At 37.5% G+C, this 22297-nt stretch overlaps 1 long non-coding RNA gene across 1 annotated transcript; it reads left to right on the forward strand.

Annotated features, from left to right (window-relative positions):
• The first annotated feature begins 17944 nt into the window (after nt 1-17944).
• Nucleotides 17945-19325, forward strand: LOC134645781 (uncharacterized). The gene is made up of 4 exons (XR_010096583.2): nt 17945-18049; nt 18164-18196; nt 18501-18654; nt 19113-19325. It is a non-coding gene; the product is annotated as an uncharacterized LOC134645781 (long non-coding RNA).
• Nucleotides 19326-22297: the final 2972 nt, after the last annotated feature.

Here is a 22297-nt window from a genome sequence, read left to right on the forward strand (position 1 = left end):
TTGGAGTGCCCTCTTGTGGCGCCTTTTGGGTAGTGCCTTAGTAAACATGAACACTGCAAAGAAGTGGAATCAGACTGGTTTGTAGTGGAGGAATTTGTTGCCAGTTTCTTTCATCTTTAATCCGTATTCATGTTGTAATGTAGTAGTAGCACAATATGGCAGAAACACTATGTTTTGGCACAAATACTTTGATTTGGTATACTTTAGCTTCTTCACCCCTTTTCAGCAAAATTTTCATTTTTTTCACCCCTTTTAAGCACAAATTCCAGCTTTTTTGGCTGTTTTCAGAAAAAAAAATCTTTTCAGCAGAAACTCTGCTGATTCACCTCTTTTCTGCAAAATTTTCAGCCTTTTCACCTCTTATCAGCACAATTCTCAGCAGCTTCTGCTCATTTCAGCAGAATTGTCCGTCTCTCCACCTCTTCTTTGTAAGAATGAGTTTGGCTAAGGGAAATGAATAGCAGCCTTGAGACCAGGAGGGCAAGGTTTGAATCCTGCTTTGGGCTTGTTCCTGCTTTGTTTGTTCCCCCTGCAAATTTATGTGAATTTGTACACTGTAATATCACTGTATTACATAGTGGCTAAGTAGGAGGCTGACTGTTACTAAGTGCATCAGTGTACATAGGTCATCTCTTGTGTTGGAGTGCCCTCTTGTGGCGCCTTTTGGGTAGTGCCTTAGTAAACGTGAACACTGCAAAGAAGTGGTATCAGACTGGTTTTGTAGTGGAGGAATTTGTTGCCAGTTTCTTTCATCTTTAATCTATATTCATGTTGTAATGTAGTAGTACCACAATATGGCAGAAACACTATGTTTAGGCACAAATACTTTGATTTGGTATACTTTTTTTCACCCCTTTTCAGCACAAATTCCAGCTTTTTTGGCTGTTTTCAGAAAAAAAACCTCTTTTCAGCAGAAACTCTGCTGATTCATCTCTTTTCAGCGCAAGTTTCTGCTTCTTTGCCTCTTTTCTGCAGAAATTCTGCTGATTCACCTCTTTTCTGCAAAATTTTCAGCCTTTTCACCTTTTTCAATGCTTTCATCTTTTTCAAATCATAGAGTTCAAATCAAAATATAGTTTTTTTACCAAAGCATTGTATTTGTACGAAGTACAGTATTTCTGCCAAATCATAGAATTACTGCAATTCCATAGTATTTGAGTGAAATTACAGTGTTTCTGCAAAAACATTGTATTTCTGCTAAATCATAGTGTCTGCCAAATCATAGTATTTGTGCCAAATTATGGGATTTTGCCATTTTGGCTAAGTAGGAGGGTGACTGTTACTAAGTGCATCAGTGTACATAGGTCATCTCTTGTGTTGGAGTGCCCTCTTGTGGCGCCTTTTGGGTAGTGCCTTAGTAAACATGAACACTGCAAAGAAGTGGAATCAGACTGGTTTGTAGTGGAGGAATTTGTTGCCAGTTTCTTTCATCTTTAATCCGTATTCATGTTGTAATGTAGTAGTACCACAATATGGCAGAAATACTATGTTTTGGCACAAATACTTTGATTTGGTATACTTTAGCTTCTTCACCCCTTTTCAGCAAAATTTTCATTTTTTTCACCCCTTTTAAGCACAAATTCCAGCTTTTTTGGCTGTTTTCAGAAAAAAAAATCTTTTCAGCAGAAACTCTGCTGATTCACCTCTTTTCTGCAAAATTTTCAGCCTTTTCACCACTCATCAGCACAATTCTCAGCAGCTTCTGCTAATTTCAGCAAAATTGTCAGTCTCTCCACCTCTTCTTCATGTGAATGAATTTGATTCAGTGAGATGAGTAGCTGCTTTTAGACTAGGAGGGCCAGGTTCAAATCCTGCTCAGGCGACTTTTTTTTTTCCACCACCATACAACTTTTTGCAACTTTTCATTTTTTTCAGCTTTTCAGCAGACAGCTTCAGCGTTAAGGCATCCACACAGCATTTTCGCAGGAAATGCAAATTTTCTAGTTCTTTATTATTATTCTTCAAGTTGCTCCGTTCTTTGGACTTTAACTACTTCCTCAGTTTTCAGCCGATTTTCTCAGTTCAAACTCTAAACTGTTCTGCTCTTTCTGCTCTTTCCTGCTATGACTTTTGGTGTTTATTACTATTATACTTTTTAAAATATTACACTTTTTTCCTTTAATTTGTCCCATTAGAAATGAATGGGAAGCTTTCACAATTCTAATAAAACTTGCTTGTTTTTGAAACTTAACTACTTCCTCATACTTTCACCTAGAAACTCCATTCAAACTTTAAAATGTTCTCAGATTATTGGGCTATTCCTGTATGATTCAGCTTTTTCAGATCTTCTACCGTTTTAATCTTATACCTCTTTTAGTTTTCAGTTGCATAATTGTGATTTTTCAGAAAATACATGCGTTGTTATGGTTGCTATGCAATTAACTTACAGTGTACACTCATCCATTCTGAATTTTCTCTTCATGTCCGAACAACTTCTTGCAACTCGCTCAATTTCCACTCAACCCCCACAAATTATACATCAAAACGTAGGTATTTTTGCTGGCTTTCAGAAATTGTCACTGTCATTGTTGTGGGAATTACAGAATTTTGGCAAATCTCCTCAGAGCAACACAAAGTCTGTAATGTCTCCTTAGAGAGTCAATGGAGAGTTTGTTCAAAATCAGCGCTGGATTTCTCTAATGACAGGCATTTTCAAATCGTCATATCTCCTTAATGAAACAAAGTTGAGACATGACGCTTGTGCCAATATATCTTCAGACATCCCTGATGCTCACAATTCAAGAATTTTTTTCTCACCTATTACCGTTTGGCCATGAATTACACTTGTTTGAGGATAGGAAATTTGTGCCTTGCTCAGATCTCTTCAGATTTCAAACTCTGGAAATGAGGCACTTTTTTCTCTCGTCAGATCTTTTTGATGGATTTCCACAGAGACCTGAAAATTTCCATGACTGTTCACCAAAGCCTGCTGTTTCTTACGGTGAAAGAATGATTTTGATGCTCCATATAGATTTAGAGTTACAAAACGTTGTTTGAGGGCAAGTCAAGGCAGTTTTTGCTGTTACAATGTATTACAAGTCATATATCTTTAAAAATTTATATTCTATCTCTGAATTAAGAAGACTTGCAGATTCCCCCATCTCTTCTGAACAAAACGGTGTCAGAATGAGCATTGTAGCCCCTACGGTTAGGAAATTATGGCCATTTGTTCGAGGGGAATCCTGAATGTGAGAAATACACTGCAGAAAACTTATACCTCTCTGTGTGTCTGTGTGTGTAAGGGCTGATTACAGCAGGTGCAGCCAATTTAGCTGACCTAGATATACCAAGCCCAGACTCTTAACAGCCACTGCTCCCTTTAGGCCCTGTGTATGTGTATGTTTGTGTGTCTGTATCAATATTTCTCCCATGTTAAAGTATTACTCCTCCATAATAGTATTTCTGTTGAATCAAAGTGGAGCAGTTTTTACAGTCATCTTACTGTTGAGCCATAAATTACGTTTGTTTGGGGGTGGAAATCTGTCCTCCTCTCACTTTTCAAATTCTGAAAATGAAGCCGTTTCTTCTCTCGTCATATCTCCGCGACTGAGGTACAAAGATCAATGAAAATCGCAGTCAAAGTACACCAAAGTCCGCTGACTCACCCAGTAGAAGAATGATGCTTCTATTCCACCTAGTTTTTGAGTTACACGTCGTTTTGTAACTCCAAAAATCGGTGTTTTATGCCTCTCACCGCGATCTAAATCTAACAGTTCATGTCCCCGTTTTCCAAACCGTTGCTCTGTTTCCCAGTGGCGCAGTTAGTAATGACTCCGGTCGGCAGTCCAAAGGTCACGGGTTCAATTCCAGCTTAATCAACATTTTTCCCCCCCTACAAATTAATACACTATCACAGACAAGTAATTCATATTGTTCATTTATTACAATTCTGCAAAGTTTTATGATTTTAGCAGCTTTTCTAATGGAAATCTGTCCTTCTCTCAGTCTTCAAACTCTGGAAATGAAGCCGTTTCTTCTCTCGTCATATCTCCGCGACGGAGGTACAAAGAGCAATGAAAATCGCAGTCACAATACACCAAAGTCTGCTGATTCGCCCAGTACAAGAATGATGCTGCTTGCCCTCCTAGTTTTTGAGTTTCACCACGTTTTGTACCTCCAAAAAACGGCGCTTTTCGCCTCTCACCGCGATCTATTTCTGATTGCTGATCTCTTTGTTTTTCGGCGACCCGCCCCCTTGCCAGGTGGCGCAATCAGTAATGACACGGCTCTGCAACTCAAAGGTCGTGGGTTCAATCCCACCTTGTTCAACTGTTTCTTTTTTTCACTACAAATTTATACACCATCACAGACCTGTCATTTATATTGATCATTTATTACAATTCTGCAAAGTTCTATAATTTTAGCAGCTTTTCTAATATGGACCGAAATACATACAAGTACCCAGCCTAATGAAGCACACAGAGGCAGTAGCTCTGATTGGTGAATTTGAGCAGAATCAGGTTGTTCTTTCATTTCATTTCTTTATTTATTTCACACATGGTTCATCGTGTTTCTTTTTCTACATACAGAACCTTCTGCCTCTTTTCAGCAGAAATTCTGCCTCTTTTCAGCAGAAATTCTGCTCATTCACCTCTTTTCAGCGCAGCGTTCTGCTTCTTTGCCTCTTTTCTGCAGAAATTCTGCTGATTCATCTCTTTTCTGCAAAATTTTCAGCCTTTTCACCTTTTTCAATGCTTTCATCTTTTTCAAATCATAGAGTTCAAATCAAAATATAGTATTTTTACCAAAGCACTGTATTTGTACGAAGTACAGTATTTCTGCCAAATCATAGAATTACTGCAATTTCATAGTATTTTGAGGAATCCCTTTTGTTATAGTATTACTTCTAAGTCATAGTATTTCTGCTTTGTCATAATATTTGTACTGAAACATAGTATTTCTGCCAAATAATAGTATTACTGCTATTTCATAGTATTTAAGTGAAATTACAGTGTTTCTGCAAAAACATTGTATTTCTGCTACTGTATTTCCGCTGTATTACGTAGTGGCAAAGTAGGAGGCTGACTGTTACTAAGTGCATCAGTGTACATAGGTTATCTCTTGTGTTGGAGTGCCCTCTTGTGGCGCCTTTTCGGTAGTGTCTTTGTAAACGTGAACACTGCAAATAAGTGGTATCAGACCGGTTTGTAGTGGAGGAATTTGTTGCCAGTTTCTTTCATTTTTAATCCGTATTCATGTTGTAATGTAGTAGTACCACAATATGACAGAAACACTATGTTTTGGCACAAATACTTTGATTTGGTATACTTTAGCTTCTTCACCCCTTTTCAGCAAAATTTTCATTTTTTTCACCCCTTTTCAGCACAAATTCCAGCTTTTTTGGCTGTTTTCAGAAAAAAAAACTCTTTTCAGCAGAAACTCTTGTGATTCATCTCTTTTCAGCGCAAGTTTCTGCTTCTTTGCCCCTTTTCTGCAGAAATTCTGCTGATTCACCTCTTTTCCAGTTTGGTTCAATGAGTATCTGAAAATTTTCAGCCTGTTCTGCTCTTTCAGAAGAATTTCAGCTTTTCCACCTCTTTTCAACACTATTTCAGCATTTTCACCTGTTTCGAGCATACAGTTCTGCTTCTTCCCCTCTTTTCACAACAATTCAGCTTCTTCGGCCCCCCTGCATATTTTTTCTCTCATCATATCTCTTGTTGGAACAAGAACTGCTTTGGCTCAGTGAGATGTGCAGATACTGTGATTGCTTCTCTCCGTCTTTTCTGCAGAAAGTATTACTCCTCCATAATAGTATTTCTGTTAAATCAAAGTACTTCTACTACATCTTAGTACTCCTGCTCAATCAAAGTATTTCTGCCAAATCATGGTATTTGTGCCAAGTTATGGTATTTGTGCCAAATTAAAATTTCTGTTATGTTATAGTATTACTATTAAGGCATAGTATGTCTACCACATCATAGTATTCCTTCAAAAACATAGTATTACTGCAATTTCATAGTATTTGAATGAAATCGTAGTATTTGTGTTAAAACATACCATGTCTGCAAAATCACAGTATATCTGTTATGTTATAGTATTACTACTAAGGCATAGTATTTCTACCAAATCATAGTATTCCTTCAAAATCATAGTATTAATGCAATTTCATAGTATTTGAGCGAAATTGTAGTGTTCATGCAAAAACATACCATGTCTGCAAAATCACATTATATCTGCTATGTTATAGTATTACTACTAAGGCATAGTATTTCTACCAAATCATAGTATTTTTGCAGAAACATTGTACTACTGGTAAATCATAGTATTTCTACTAAATAATAGTATTTCTGCCGAATCATAGTATTTGTTTCAAATCATAGCATTCGAACCAAATCATAGAATCATAGTATTTGTGCCAAAACATTGTATTTGTACAAAGTCATAATATTTCTTCTAAATCATAGTATTTCACCCAAATGACAGTAGTTGTGCTAAAACCCAGTATTATTGCCAAATCATCGTATTTGTACCCAAACACATCAGTTCAACTTTTTTAACTCTTCTCAACAGCCCAACACCTCTTCTTCACCCCGTTTCAGCAGAATTGTGAGTTTTTTCACCCCTTTTCAGCACAAATTTCAGCACAGTGAGATGACCATCCGTTCTCAGACTGGGAGGCCGGGGTTCAAATCCCGCTTGTGGCAACGTTTCTTTCAGTTAATAGTTAAACTTTTTTAACTCAATTTCAGCTTTTTCACCCCTTTTCAGCAAAATTTTCAGTTTTTTCACCACTTTTCAGCACAAATATCAGCTTTTTCAGCTGTTCTCAGCAAAAACCTCTTTTCAGCAGAATTCTGCTCATTTACCTCTTATCAGCGGAAGTTCTGCTAATTGAAGTCTTTTCAGCAGAATCTTCAGAATTTTCACTTCTTTTCAGCCCAAATTCTGCAAAATGTTCAGCCTTTTCACCTCTTATTAGCACAAATCGCAGCTGTTTTCAGAAAAAACTCTTTTGAGCAGAAATTCTGTTGATTCATCTCTTTTCAGTGCAACGTTCTGCTTCTTTCCCGCTTTACAGCAGAAATTCTGCTGATTCACCTCTTTTCTGCAAAATTTTCAGCCTTTTCTCCTCTTATCAGCACAATTCTCAGCAGCTTCTGCTCATTTCAGCAAAATTTTCAGTCTGTCCACCTTTTCTTTGTGAGAATGACTTTGGCTCAGTGAGATGAGTAGTTGCCTTGAGCCCCAGACATCCAGGTTCAATTTCTGTTCAGGGCAACTTTGTTTTTCACCACCATACAACTTTTTGCAACTTTTCATCTTTTTCAGCTTTTCAGCGGACAGCTTCAGCATTAAGGCATCCACACTGCATTTTCGCAGGAAATGCAAATTTTTCTAGTTAGTGTGAATGCTTGTAAAAGCATTCACAGTATTGTTGTTGTAATCTTTATTGTGTGGATGCCTTCAAAGGCATCCACACTATTGAGTTCCTGTTTCTCTTTATTCTTTAATATTCTTAAAGTTGCTTCCGTACGTTTTTCGGCACTTAACTACTCCCTCAGTTTTCAGCCGATTTTCTCAGTTCAAACTCTAAACTGTTCTGCTCTTTCTGCTAACGACTGCTATGACTTTTGGTGTTTATTACTATTATACTTTTTAAAATATTACACTTTTTTCCTTTAATTTGTCCCATTGAAATGAATGGAAAACTTCCACAACTCTGCTAAAACTTGCTTGGTTTTGAAACTTAACTGCTTCCTCATACTTTCACCTAGAAACTCCATTCAAACTTTAAAATGTTCTCAGATTATTGGGCTATTCCTGTGTGATTCAGCTTTTTCAGATCTTCTACCGTTTTAATTTTATACCTCTTTAAGTTTTCAGTTGCAAAATTGTGATTTTTCAGAAAATACATGCGTTGCTATGGTTGCTATGCAATTAACTCAGAGTGTGTGCTGGTCTGTTCTGAATTTTCTCTTCATGTCTGGACAACTTCTTGCTACTCGCTCAATTTCCACTCAACGTCCACAAATTATACATCAAAACGTAGGTATTTGTGCTGGCTTTCAGACAATGTTACTATCTTTATTGTGACATTTACCGTTTTTTCGCAATTTGCCTCGAAGTGACACATAGTCTGGTTACTTCCCATTCAAAGTCTATAGGGAGGTTTTGAAATTCAGAGCTGAAATTCTGTAACGGGAGGCATTTTAAAATCGCCATATCTCCTTAACAAAGCAAAGTTAGGACATGAGGCTTGTGCCAATATATCTTCAGACACTGCTGACACTCACAGTGGAATCAGTTTTTACAATTATCTTACCGTTGAGGAATGAATTACGTTTGTTTGAGGGGTGGAAATCTTTCCTTCTCTCAGTCTTCAAACTCTGGAAATGAAGCCGTTTCTTCTCTCGTCATATCTCCGCGACAGAGGTACAAAGAGCTATGAAAATCACAGTCAAAATAGACCAAAGTCCGCTGATTCACCCAGTACAAGAATTATGCTGCTAGCCCTCCTAGTTTTTGAGTTACACGACGTTTTGTAACTCCAAAAAACGGCGCTTTTCGCCGCTCACCGCGATCTATTTTCTGACTGCTCATGTCTATGTTTTTCAGCCGCCCGCCCCCTTGCCAGGTGGCGCAATCAGTAATGACACGGCTCTGCAACTCAAACGTCGTGGGTTCAATCCCACCTTGGTCAAAAAAATTTTTTTCATTACAAATTTAAACACTATCACAGACCTGTCATTTATATTGATCATTTATTACAATTTTGCAAAGTTTTATCATTTTAGCAGCTTTTCTAATATGGTACCCAGACAGCAGACAGAGGCAGTAACTCTGATTGGTGAATTTGAGCAGAATCAGGTTGTTCTTTCATTTCATTTCTTTATTTATTTCACACATGGTTCATCGTGTTTCTTTTTCTACATACAGAAGCTTCTGCCTCTTTTCAGCAGAAATTCTGCCTCTTTTCAGCAGAAATTCTGCTCATTCACCTCTTTTCAGCGTAACGTTCTGCTTCTTTGCCTCTTTTCTGCATAAATTCTGCTGATTCATCTCTTTTCTGCAAAATTTTCAGCCTTTTCACCTCTGATTGCTGATCTATTTGTTTTTCAGCCGCCCGCCCCCTTTGCAGGTGGCGCAATCAGTAATGACACGGCTCTGCACCTCAAAGGTCGTGGGTTCGATCCCACCTTGGTCAACATTTGTTTTTTCACTACAAATGTATACACTATCACAGACCTGTCATTTATATTGATCATTTATTACAATTCTGCAAAGTTTTATAATTTTAGCAGCTTTTCTAATATGGACCGAAATACATACAAGTACCCAGCCTAATGAAGCAGACAGAGGCAGTAGCTCTGATTGGTGAATTTGAGCAGAATCAGGTTGTTCTTTCATTTCATTTCTTGATTTATTTCACACATGGTTCATCGTGTTTCTTTTTCTACATACAGAACCTTCTGCCTCTTTTCAGCAGAAATTCTGCCTCTTTTCAGCAGAAATTTTGCTCATTCACCTCTTTTCAGCGCAACGTTCTGCTTCTTTGCCTCTTTTCTGCAGAAATTCTGCTGATTCATCTCTTTTCTGCAAACTTTTCAGCCTTTTCACCTTTTTCAATGCTTTCATGTTTTTCAAATCATAGAGTTCAAATCAAAGTATAGTATTTTTACCAAAGCATTGTATTTGGACGAAGTACAGTATTTCTGCCAAATCATAGAATTACTGCAATTTCATAGTATTTTGAGAAATCCCTTTTGTTATAGTATTACTTCTAAGTCATTGTATTTCTGCTTTGTCATAGTATTTGTACTGAAACATAGTATTTCTGCCAAATCATAGTATTACTGCTATTTCATAGTATTTGAGTGAAATTACAATGTTTCTGCAAAAACATTGCATTTCTGCTACTGTATTTCCGCTGTATTACATAGTGGCAAAGTAGGAGGCTGACTGTTACTAAGTGCATCAGTGTACATAGGTCATCTCTTGTGTTGGAGTGCCCTGTTGTGGCGCCTTTTGGGTAGTGCCTTAGTAAACGTCAACAATGCAAAGAAGTGGTATCAGACTGGTTTGTAGTGGAGGAATTTGTTGCCAGTTTATTTCATCTTTAATCCATATTCATGTTGTAATGTAGTAACTTTTGTAGCACAAATACCACAATATGGCAGAAATACTGTTTTGGCACAAATACTTTGATTTGGTATACTTTAGCTTCTTCACCCTTTTTCAGCAAAGTTTACATTTTTTTCACCCCTTTTCAGCACAAATTCCAGGTTTTTTGGCTGTTTTCAGAAAAAAAAACTCTTTTCAGCAGAAACTCTGCTGATTCACCTCTTTTTAGCGCAAGTTTCTGCTTCTTTGCCTCTTTTCTGCAGAAATTCTGCCGATTCACCTCTTTTCTGCAAAATTTTCAGCCTTTTCACCTCTTATCAGCACAATTCTCAGCAGCTTCTGCTCATTTTAGCAGAATTGTCAGTCTGTCCACCTCTTCTTTCTGTAAATGAGTTTGGGTCAGTGAGATGAGTAGCTGCTCTGAGTCTGGCGGGGCCAGGTTCGAATCCTACTCGCTTTTCGCCGCTCACCGCGATCTATTTTCTCACTGCTCAAGTCTATGTTTTTCAGCCACCCGCCCCCTTGCCAGGTGGCGCAATCAGTAATGACACGGCTCTGCAGCTCAAAGGTCGTGGGTTCAATCCCACCTCGGTCAAAAAAAATTTTTTCACTAAAAATTGATACACTATCACAGACCTGTAATTTATATTGATCATTTATTACAATTTTGCAAAGTTTTATCATTTTAGCAGCTTTTCTAATATGGACCGAAATACATACAAGTACCCAGACAGCAGACAGAGGCAGTAGCTCTGATTGGTGAATTTGAGCAGAATCAGGTTGTTCTTTCATTTCATTTCTTTATTTATTTCATACATGGTTCATCGTGTTTCTTTTTCTACATACAGAAGCTTCTGCCTCTTTTCAGCAGAAATTCTGCCTCTTTTCAGCAGAAATTCTGCTCATTCACCTCTTTTCAGCGCAACGTTCTGCTTCTTTGCCACTTTTCAGCAGAAATTCTGCTCATTCACCTCTTTTCAGCGTAATGTTCTGCTTCTTTGCCTCTTTTCTGCATAAATTCTGCTGATTCATCTCTTTTCTGCAAAATTTTCAGCCTTTTCACCTCTTATCAGCACAATAAATTTGTAGAAATATATACAAGTACACAGCCTGATGAAGCAGACAGAAGCAGTACCTCTGATTGGTGAATTTGAGCAGAACCAGGTTGTTCTGCCTCTTTTCTGCAGAAATTCTGCTTATTTACCTCTTTTCTGCGAAATTTTCTGCGCTTTTATGTGTTATCAGGACAATCCTCAGCAGCTTCTGCTCATTCCACCATAATTGTCAGTCTCTCCATCTCTTCCTCTGTCAGAGTGAGTTTGGCACAGTGAGTATGGTTGCTACCTTGAACCCAGGAGGGCCAGGTTCAAATCCTGCTTAGGGTGACTTTTTTTTTTCCACCACCATGCAACTTTTGGAACTTTTCAGCTTTTCAGCAGACAGCTTCACCGTTAAGGCATCCACACAGCATTTTCGCAGGAAATGCAAATTTTCTAGTTATTATTATTATTATATCATATTCCGTACGTTTTTGTGCATCTATCTCCTTCAAAACCGTTCAACTTAGAAAAACCATTCAAACACCATTAGATTCCTCTTCTTTTGGACATGACTGCTTGTATTTTTCTCATTTATAACATTTATATTTTTAAAATTATTCAACTTTTTTCAACAAAAATTTCCCATGTATTTCAATGGGGAGACCCTTCAAATCCTCATTCAACTTACTCATTTTCAAACTGTATCTACTTCCACATACGTTGACATAGAGCCACCATTCAAACTTTAAAACGAAGACAAGACATTCAACTATTCAACTTGTATTTATCTTTTCAATATCTATTATACTTTTTCTTCAGTTCCAGTTTAAGTTTCATGATGTTTTTTCACCCGTTTCAGAGTTTATAATGGGTGTGTATGGGACGGAATGTTGGGGCTAGAGTGAGACAGCTCAACTGGCAGAGTGAGAGAAGCAAAATAATTAATCTTAAAATCTTTTTTAAAACTGCTGCTGTGTCCGCGGCGTTTGCTCTACAGGTATGATTTTACCCTCAAAACGTAGCCATCGCTGTCCTCTTTCATCCAATGTGTTTACTATTGTACTAGGTGTTATGGTTCTTTCATAAATGTCACCAATGCGCAGCCTCCTCCTTCCAACTCCTCCATAGACTCCAATGTTAAAATGGCTCAGAAAGTTCGTTTGAAAATCAGAAGAGCATGGTGTCTTTATACTGTCACCACGTCCATATAATAAACTCCACAGGCATGAAAACTGAGAATTCGGTAGACTAGACATTGCTGGTGCTCACGGTGAAAGAATTTTGTCAATACGACGTGTACTTTTCATTTGGGAACGATTTGTTTCGGCCTGACTTTTCTGTTCATTTTAAGCAGCAAAAGTGAGGTGCATGTCTGTGAGCGTGTGTATGGAGCCATTGGGTGCAGTCACTATAGCAACCAGGCTCACACCTGCCTGCCTAACGAGCTCTCTCTCACTGTGCCAAGATTCATCTTAAACACTTCTCTTTCAACTGCTGCTGTGTCCACAGTGTTTCCTCTGCAGATATCATTTTACCCTCAAAACATCGCCATCGTTCTTCTGTTCCCAGCACCGTGTCTTTCAAAGCTCATAGATACAAACTTTTTAAACTGTGTGGATCCATGTGGAGGAATCACATTTTAGTCATTCAGTTATTCAAAGAATATGAACTTTTAATATTCATTCAGATGTTTTTTGACTCTAATTTTTCTTTTCTCATTTCTTATGTTTTTCTAATTTAAAATTAAAACATTTTCAGCTCTTTTCCAACTTCTGTGTGGTTGTCAGCTTTTAGCACTTCAGCACTTTTGTTTTCAGGTGCAAATTTCTGTATTTTTCATCTCATTCAACATTTTTAAGTTAAAATTCAGCAATTAATTCATTTCAGTGCACACATTCAGATTCAAGCATTCACACTGCAGTTTCTTCAGAAAATGCACTTTCTAGTTATCTATTATTCCATATTCCGTACGTTTTTTGGCATCTAACTCATTCAAAACCATTCAACTTAGAAAAACCATTCAAACACCGTTAGATTCCTCTTCTTTTGGACATGACTGCTTTTACTTTTCTCATTTTTAACATTTATATTTTTAATTTTATTCAACTTTTTTCAACAAAAATTTCCCATGTATTTCAATGGGGAGACCCTTCAAATCCTCATTCAACTTACTCATTTTCAAACTGTATCTACTTCCACATACATTGACATAGAGCCACCATTCAAACTTTAAAACGAAGACAAGACATTCAACTATTCAACTTGTATTTATCTTTTCAATATCTATTATACTTTTTCTTCAGTTCCAGTTTAAGTTTCATGATGTTTTTTCACCCGTTTCAGAGTTTATAATGGGTGTGTATGGGACGGAATGTTGGGGCTAGAGTGAGACAGCTCAACTGGCAGAGTGAGCGAAGCAAAATAATTAATCTTAAAATGTTTTTTAAAACTGCTGCTGTGTCCGCGGCGTTTGCTCTACAGGTATGATTTTACCCTCAAAACGTAGCCATCGCTGTCCTCTTTCATCCAATGTGTTTACTATTGTACTAGGTGTTATGGTTCTTTCATAAATGTCACCAATGCGCAGCCTCCTCCTTCCAACTCTTCCATAGACTCCAATGTTAAAATGGCTCAGAAAGTTCGTTTGAAAATCAGAAGAGCATGGTGTCTTTATACTGTCACCACGTCCATATAATAAACTCCACAGGCATGAAAACTGAGAATTGAGTAGACTAGACATTGCTGGCGCTCACGGTGAAAGAATTTTGTCAATACGACGTGTACTTTTCATTTGGGAATGATTTGTTTCGGCCTGACTTTTCTGTTCATTTTAAGCAGCAAAAGTGAGGTGCATGTCTGTGAGCGTGTGTATGGAGCCATTGGGTGCAGTCACTATAGCAACCAGGCTCACACCTGCCTGCCTAACGAGCTCTGTCTCTCACTGTGCCAAGATTCATCTTAAACACTTCTCTTTAAACTGCTGCTGTGTCCACAGTGTTTCCTCTACAGATATCATTTTACCCTCAAAACGTCGCCATCGTTCTTCTCTTTCCAACACCGTGTCTTTCAAAGCTCAGAGATGTAAACCTTTTAAACTGTGTGGATCCAAGTGGAGGGATCACATTTTAGTCATTCAGTTATTGAAAGAATATGAACTTTTAATATTCATTAAGAGGTTTTTTGACTCTAAATTTCCTTTTCTTATTTCTTATGTTTTTTTAATTTTAATTTAAAAACTTTTCAGCTATTTTCTAACTTCTTCTGTGTCTTTCAAAGCTCAGATTTTTAAACTTTTTAAACGGTGTGGTTTAAAAAGTCATCAGTGATTCAAAGAATATGAACTTTTAATATTCATTCAGAGGTTTTTTGACTCTAAATTTTCTTTTCTCATTTCTTAGGTTTTTCTAAGTTTTATTGAAAAACTTTTCAGCTCTTTTCCAACTTCTTCTGTGTGATTGTCACCTTTAGCAGTTCAGCACTTTTATTTTCAGGTGAAAATTTCTGTATTTTCCAGCTCATTCAACATTTTTAGCTTAATATTCAGTAATTAATTCATTTCAGTGCATACATTCAGATTCAAGCATTCACACTGCAGTTTCTTCAGAAAATGCACTTTCTAGTCTTTATTAGTGTGAATGCTTGTAAAAGCATTCACAGTATTGTTCTTCTAATCTTTATTATTATATCATATTCCGTACGTTTTTTGGCATCTATCTCCTTCAAAACCGTTCAACTTAGAAAAATCATTCAAACACCGTTAGATTCCTCTTCTTTTGGACATGACTGCTTCTACTTTTCTCATTTATAACATTTATATTTTTAAAATTATTCAACTTTTTTCAACAAAAATTTCCCATGTATTTCAATGGGGAGACCCTTCAAATCCTCATTCAACTTACTCATTTTCAAGCTGTATCTACTTCCACATACGTTGACATAGAGCCACCGTTCAAACTTTAAAACGAAGACAAGACATTCAACTATTCAACTTGTATTTATCTTTTCAATATCTTTTATACTTTTTCTTCAGTTCCAGTTTAAGTTTCATGATGTTTTTTCAGCCGTTTCAGAGTTTATAATGGGTGTGTATGGGATGGAATGTTGCCGCTAGAGTGAGACAGCTCAACTGGCAGAGTGAGAGAAGCAAAATAATTAATCTTAAAATCTTTTTTTAAAACTGCTGCTGTTTCCGCGGCGTTTGCTCTACAGGCATGATTTTACCCTCAAAACGTAGCCATCGCTGTCCTCTTTCATCCAATGTGTTTACTATTGTACTAGGTGTTATGGTTCTTTCATAAATGTCACCAATGCACAGCCTCCTCCTTCCAACTCCTCCATAGACTCCAATGTTAAAATGGCTCAGAAGGTTCGTTTGAAAATCAGAAGAGCATGGTGTCTTTCCACTGTCACCACGTCCATATAATAAACTCCACCGGCATGAAAACTGAGAATTAAGTAGAGTAGACATTGCTGGCGCTCACGGTGAAAGAATTTTGTCAATACGACGTGTACTTTTCATTTGGGAACGATTTGTTTCGGCCTGACTTTTCTGTTCATTTTAAGCAGCAAAAGTGAGGTGCATGTCTGTGAGCGTGTGTATGGAGCCATTGGGTGCAGTCACTATAGCAACCAGGCTCACACCTGCCTGCCTAACGAGCTCTGTCTCTCACTCTGCCAAGATTCATCTTAAACACTTCTCTTTAAACTGCTGCTGTGTCCACAGTGTTTCCTCTACAGATATCATTTTACCCTCAAAACGTCGCCATCGTTCTTCTCTTTCCAACACCGTGTCTTTCAAAGCTCAGAGATGTAAACCTTTTAAACTGTGTGGATCCAAGTGGAGGGATCACATTTTAGTCATTCAGTTATTGAAAGAATATGCCCAGATAGCAAGACGACATTGAATCTATGTTGATTTTTCATCCGAACCGTCGTATATGGTCGGGGTTGAAATGCCAATGTTGTAACAACGTTGAAATACTGTGGTAAACCGACGGTCTTACTATAGAGACGTTGTAACGATGTTGATTCACCGTTGTTTCTTTGTCATTGATATTTGATCTATTTATAGTCGACCAGGTGACAACAACAACATCGAGAAAACGTCTATTTATAGTTGACGATCATTCGGCTCCGGTCACCATCAAAAACCATCGATTTGTAGTTGAGCATTAAATTGCATTGCAACTGATCGGGTATAAAGTACCAGAGAAAGTAAATTTATTGTTCATTTGTTATCAATGACTTGGTCTAGTTCACCAGCTTTAAAAAATCGTGTCTACGTGCAATTTATGTATAGTTGACCGGGAAATTAAAGCAGCGATCACTTGGACTATTCCGCAGCACCCCTCTCACATTGGTACACCCCCCCCCCCCCCCCCCCCCCTCCCCCGGTATTCATTGTCTTCTACAGTAGAGCGGGACATTTAATTTACTCTCAGCGGAATTGACCGGAGAAGGCATCAGTTCATGCACTGCACTGGCCTGCACCATGATTAGTATAAGGTAAGAATGAATGATTTTTTTTCCTACTCGGTATTTCCATGTTTGCATTTGAATAACAGTAAAAAAAAACTTGTTAATGTTGTACATTAACGAGTTTTTTTTTTACTGTTATTTAAATTGTGTCTACTTCTTACAATCCGGCAACAAATAAATTGCACTGCGAACAAAGTATATCAACAAAGAAAACATTTTTGTTTCATAATTTCTTCGTTATATTCCCTTACAAAGCTAGCTTTAACGCTTCGAGGTTTCCTTTGTTCTTGCCGTCGCCTCGGCGCTTGACCCAGACTTTCGCTCTGTAGTTGCTTAGTACTACAAAAAATTCTAAATCTGTGATATATGATTGATAAACGTAAAGTTAACTGTATAAACGTGTTCAATGACTTTGTTACTTTTGATGATTGGAGAGCACTCGCTTCAATGCGCACACGAAAACTTTAGACTCAGTTTGAATGCTCACGCAGCATGCGTGACTGTACGTTGCACGCTCAACTAACTTTACGTTGCACGCGTACATGACTTTCCGTTTGTGCCTTGAATAATGAATAAGGCTACGTCCACACGTACCAGCGTATTTTTGAAACCGCTGATTTTTCTATGCGTTTGCACCTTTTGTCCACACGTAATGTATGTCTGGCCATACATTGTGTTTGTATTTCCAGGCACATTTCACGAAGCAGAACGCAGTCTTCAGAGATATCCACGTGAACGCTGTGATACGTCTGACCTTCAGTCCGAAGAAGAAACCCAGACCAGTCTTAAAAGAAAGCACAAGTAAAACCTTTATATTCACAAACATATCTTTGATTGTTAAGAATTTATGATCTTGTCTTTTATACATATCTGTGGTGCTTGCATACTGCAATATCACCACATAATATAGTCCAAAAAGTGGAAGTTTGTAAACTTTTTAAAAATGCAAAGCCGTGTACACTTGTGCACTTCAAAAATTCATTGTATACTGTACCTTCTTGCACGTCTCTGTTTCCTGTGTGTGTTGTTAGAAATCAAACTAACTTTAGGAAACAATATGCCAAAAGCATATTTACAATTACTTAAGACCGTTTTTAATTTCTTTTCTTTAGACCAAATCCCCTGTACACATATACGGACTCAGAGGATGAGCAGCCTACAAAAAAACGGTTTCCCCAGGCCCCTCGAGTGAAAATACCAGGTAATAAAATACTGTCTAGTGTCTGTGTACATATCTGTGTCTGACACGAGGAAACTTTTTTGACAAGTTGTCTGTATTCTTAAATACTTAAAAAATTATCTTTTTCTAAACAGCCCTCATCACTCCGCAGTCTGCCCCCCAGCCCACTGATAGCAACCATCATAATGCCCCACCCAGCTTCCGGCACCTTTCGCCACTCCGGCACAAACCGACACAGCTTTGCGATCTCGCCAGCATGCAGAGTCTGATGTCTTCCCTATAGATGGTATGCTTTTAAAAAAGCTTTAAAGCTGCATCACAATGTCATTGTACTCTTATCTTCAAAACACCAGTTTATACTCCTGAATGTCATCTTGTTGTGATTTTTTTTTTTCTGTAGATTCCAGAGACTCTGTGAAGCCACTATTACAAGGCAAGCTTGAAAATCTTGGAATTTCACAGTTTACATGGTATAACAAATATATGTGACAGGCAAAAACTAGTAAACACTTTTAGCAGTTACAAGAACTAACAAATGAATATCCAACAAAAGGGAATAGAAATACATTGTACTGCCAATACTTTGGTTTATTCTTTGTATGACTTGAAAACCAGGCTTTAGGGAAAACCAAATGACATGTTTCTATCATCAATTACATGAAGTAAACACACAAGCACTTGCATACACATTTAAGACATGAGACTCGCTAATTCCATCTCTTAAAATGTGTCTATAGGTGAGACGCTTTGCGTTGATTGGTGCTGCTGGATGGTTTATGCCATTACAAAGGAGCTGGCCTCTGTACTCAACTGGACAGGGGAAAAAAAACAAGGACCAGACAAAGCAAAAAAGGGCATTTAAAGAGACAGCGCTGTGCAGATGCATATTTGGTAAGTTTTAACATTTATTGTAGTTTTATGAGCCTAAAGTGAACAATAAAGGGATCAATTGATGTGCTGGGTGCGTTTCACATTTCCTATGTCTGTTTTTTGCTATATTACTTTGTCTTTCTTAATAACAAGACTTTCATGTCCGGTTAATCTGGAGATGGAGTCTTTGGTCTTCGGCTTGTTTTGTCCTCGGGTTGTACACTTTGTACAGCCCGAGGACCCATGTTTTCTTTTTTTTTTTTAAAGGATACACGGCACACCATGCTAAGACATATCGCATTTTCAGCTTATAGCTCTTTGGGAATCAAATGCGGCAGTTTGCTGATTTCCGCCTGGTGACTTTCATGTTTATTAGCCTAGGAGTTTACATACTTTCTCCCTGCTGAAGACAATTAACAAGAGCTTATTCATGTGCTCTAATTCCCTTTTTTTGTGTGTGTGTCTATTTTTTGTCCTAGATGGCCTGGCGCAGCAGGTAGGGGCGAACTCTATGTCTGAGTTGGTCTTTTCTCAAGCAGTCCAGAAATGGCTCAGATATGCTCCAGATCGTACGGGTGGCGCGCAGGAAGCACATCATCCATCCCCATCCCGGAGTAAATAATAAAAAGTGACGTGAAACATAGAAATGTAAATAGGAAACTTTGTCTTTTAATAAAGTATTTTGCAAATGATACATGTCTATTGACCTTTTTTGGTTTTTTGTTTTTTTTTCAATAAAAAGCAACTGTGCGAAAGAGGTGGAAAATCAATACCATATCTCAACAGTGTTTCAATATCAGAATCTGACATTGTTTCAATGTCAACAGTGTTAGAAAATATAACGTTGAATCAATGTCAGGTTTCAACATTGATTCAACATCAAAACCTGACGTTGTTTCAACGTTAAAAATGGGGGCAAGAGTGATGTTGGGTCAACGTCACACTTCAACGTTGCTTCAATGACGTCGCCTGATATTGACTCAACATTGTTTCAATGTTTCCTTGCTATCTGGGTGAACTTTTAATATTCATTAAGAGGTTTTTTGACTCTAAATTTTCTTTTCTCATTTCTTAGGTTTTTCTAAGTTTTATTGAAAAACTTTTCAGCTCTTTTCTAACTTCTTCTGTGTGATTGTCAGCTTTTAGCAGTTCAGCACTTTTGTTTTCAGGTGAAAATTTCTGTATTTTCCAGCTCATTCAACATTTTTAGCTTAATATTCAGTAATTAATTCATTTCAGTGCATACATTCAGATTCAAGCATTCACACTGCAGTTTCTTCAGAAAATGCACTTTCTAGTTCTATTTTATTATTATAGATTCCGTACGTTTTTTGTACTCTAGCTCCTTCAAAACCGTTCAACTTAGAAAAACCATTCAAACACCGTTAGATTCCTCTTCTTTTGGACATGACTGCTTCTACTTTTCTCATTTATAACATTTATATTTTTAAAATTATTCAACTTTTTTCAACAAAAATTTCCCATGTATTTCAATGGGGAGACCCTTCAAATTGTCCTTCAACTTACTCCTCTTTAAACTGTATCTACTTCCACATACATTGACGTAGAGCCACCATTCAAACTTTAAAACGAAGACAAGACATTCAACTATTCAACTTGTATTTATCTTTTCAATATCTATTATACTTTTTCTTCAGTTCCAGTTTAAGTTTCATGATGTTTTTTCACCCGTTTCAGAGTTTATAATGGGTGTGTATGGGACGGAATGTTGCCGCTAGAGTGAGACAGCTCAACTGCCAGAGTGGAAGGTGGTCGAAAATTAATCTTAAAATCTTTTTTAAAACTGCTGCTGTGTCCGCAGCGTTCGCTCTACAGCCATCATTTTACCCTCAAAACGTAGCCATCGCTGTCCTCTTTCATCCAATGTGTTTACTATTGTAATAGGTGTTATGGTTCTTTCATAAATGTCACCAATGCGCAGCCTCCTCCCTCCAACTGCTCCATAGACTCCAATGTTAAAATGGATCAGAAGGTTCGTTTGAAAATCAGAAGAGCATGGTGTCTTTACACTGTCACCACGTCCATATAATAAACTCCACAGGCATGAAAACCGAGAATTAGGTAGACTAGACATTGCTGTCGCTCACGGTGAAAGAATTTTGTCAATACGACTTGTACTTTTCATTTGGGAACGATTTGTTTCGGCCTGACTTTTCTGTTCATTTTAAGCAGCAAAAGTGAGGTGCATGTCTGTGTGTGTGTATGGAGCCATTTGGTGCAGTCACTATAGCAACCAGGCTCACACCTGCCTGCCTAATGAGCTCTGTCTCTCACTGTGCCAAGATTCATCTTAAACACTTCTCTTTAAACTGCTACTGTGTCCACAGTGTTTGCTCTACAGCCATCATTTTACCCTCAAAACGTCGCCATCGTTATTCCCTTTCCAACACCGTGTCTTTCAAAGATCATATAAACTGTGTGGATCCAAGTGGAGGGATCACATTTTAGTCATTCAGTTATTCAAAGAATATGAACTTTTAATATTCATTCAGATGTTTTCTGACTCTAAATTTTCTTTTCTCATTTCTTATGTTTTTCTAATTTACAATTAAAACATTTTCAGCTATTTTCCAACTTCTTCTCTGTGGTTGTCAGCTTTTAGCAGTTCAGCACTTTTGTTTTCAGGTGCAAATATCTGTATTTTTCATCTCATTCAACATTTTTAACTTAAAATTCAGCAATTAATTCATTTCAGTGCATACATTCAAATTCAAGCATTCACACTGCAGTTTCTTCAGAAAATGCACTTTCTAGTTATTATTATTATAGATTCCGTACGTTTTTGTAGTCCTACTACTTCAAAACCGTTCAACTTAGAAAAACCATTCAAACACCGTTAGATTCCTCTTCTTTAGGACATGACTGCTTCTATTTTTCTCATTTTTAACATTTATATTTTTAATTTTATTTAACTTTTTTCAACAAAAATTTCCCATGTATTTCAATGGGGAGACCCTTCAAATCCTCATTCAACTTACTCATTTTTAAACTCTTACTACTTCCACATACGTTGACATAGAGCCACCATTCAAACTTTAAAACGAAGACAAGACATTCAACTATTCAACTTGTATTTATCTTTTCAATATCTATTATACTTTTTCTTTGGTTCCAGTTTAAGTTTCATGATGCTTTTTCACCCGTTTCAGAGTTTATAATGGGTGTGTATGGGAGGGAATGTTGGGGCTAGAGTGAGACAGCTCAACTGGTAGAGTGAGAAGAGAAAAAAAAATTAACCTTAAAATCTTTTTTAAAACTGCTGCTGTGTCCACAGCGTTTGCTCTACAGGTATGATTTTACCCTCAAAACGTAGCCATCGCTGTCCTCTTTCATCCAATGTGTTTACTATTGTACTAGGTGTTATGGTTCTTTCATAAATGTCACCAATGCACAGCCTCCTCCCTCCAACTGCTCCATAGACTGTAATGTTAAAATGGCTCAGAAGGTTCGTTTGAAAATCAGAAGAGCATGGTGTCTTTCCACTGTCACCACGCTGACAGAATAAACTCCACAGGCATGAAAACCGAGAATTCGGTAGACTAGACATTGCTGCCGCTCACGGTGAAAGAATTTTGTCAATAGGACTTGTACTTTTCATTTGGGAACGATTTGTTTCGGCCAGACTTTTCTGTTCATTTTAAGC

Source organism: Pelmatolapia mariae, linkage group LG16_19, assembly GCF_036321145.2.
Source record: "Pelmatolapia mariae isolate MD_Pm_ZW linkage group LG16_19, Pm_UMD_F_2, whole genome shotgun sequence".
Classification (NCBI taxonomy): domain Eukaryota; kingdom Metazoa; phylum Chordata; class Actinopteri; order Cichliformes; family Cichlidae; genus Pelmatolapia; species Pelmatolapia mariae.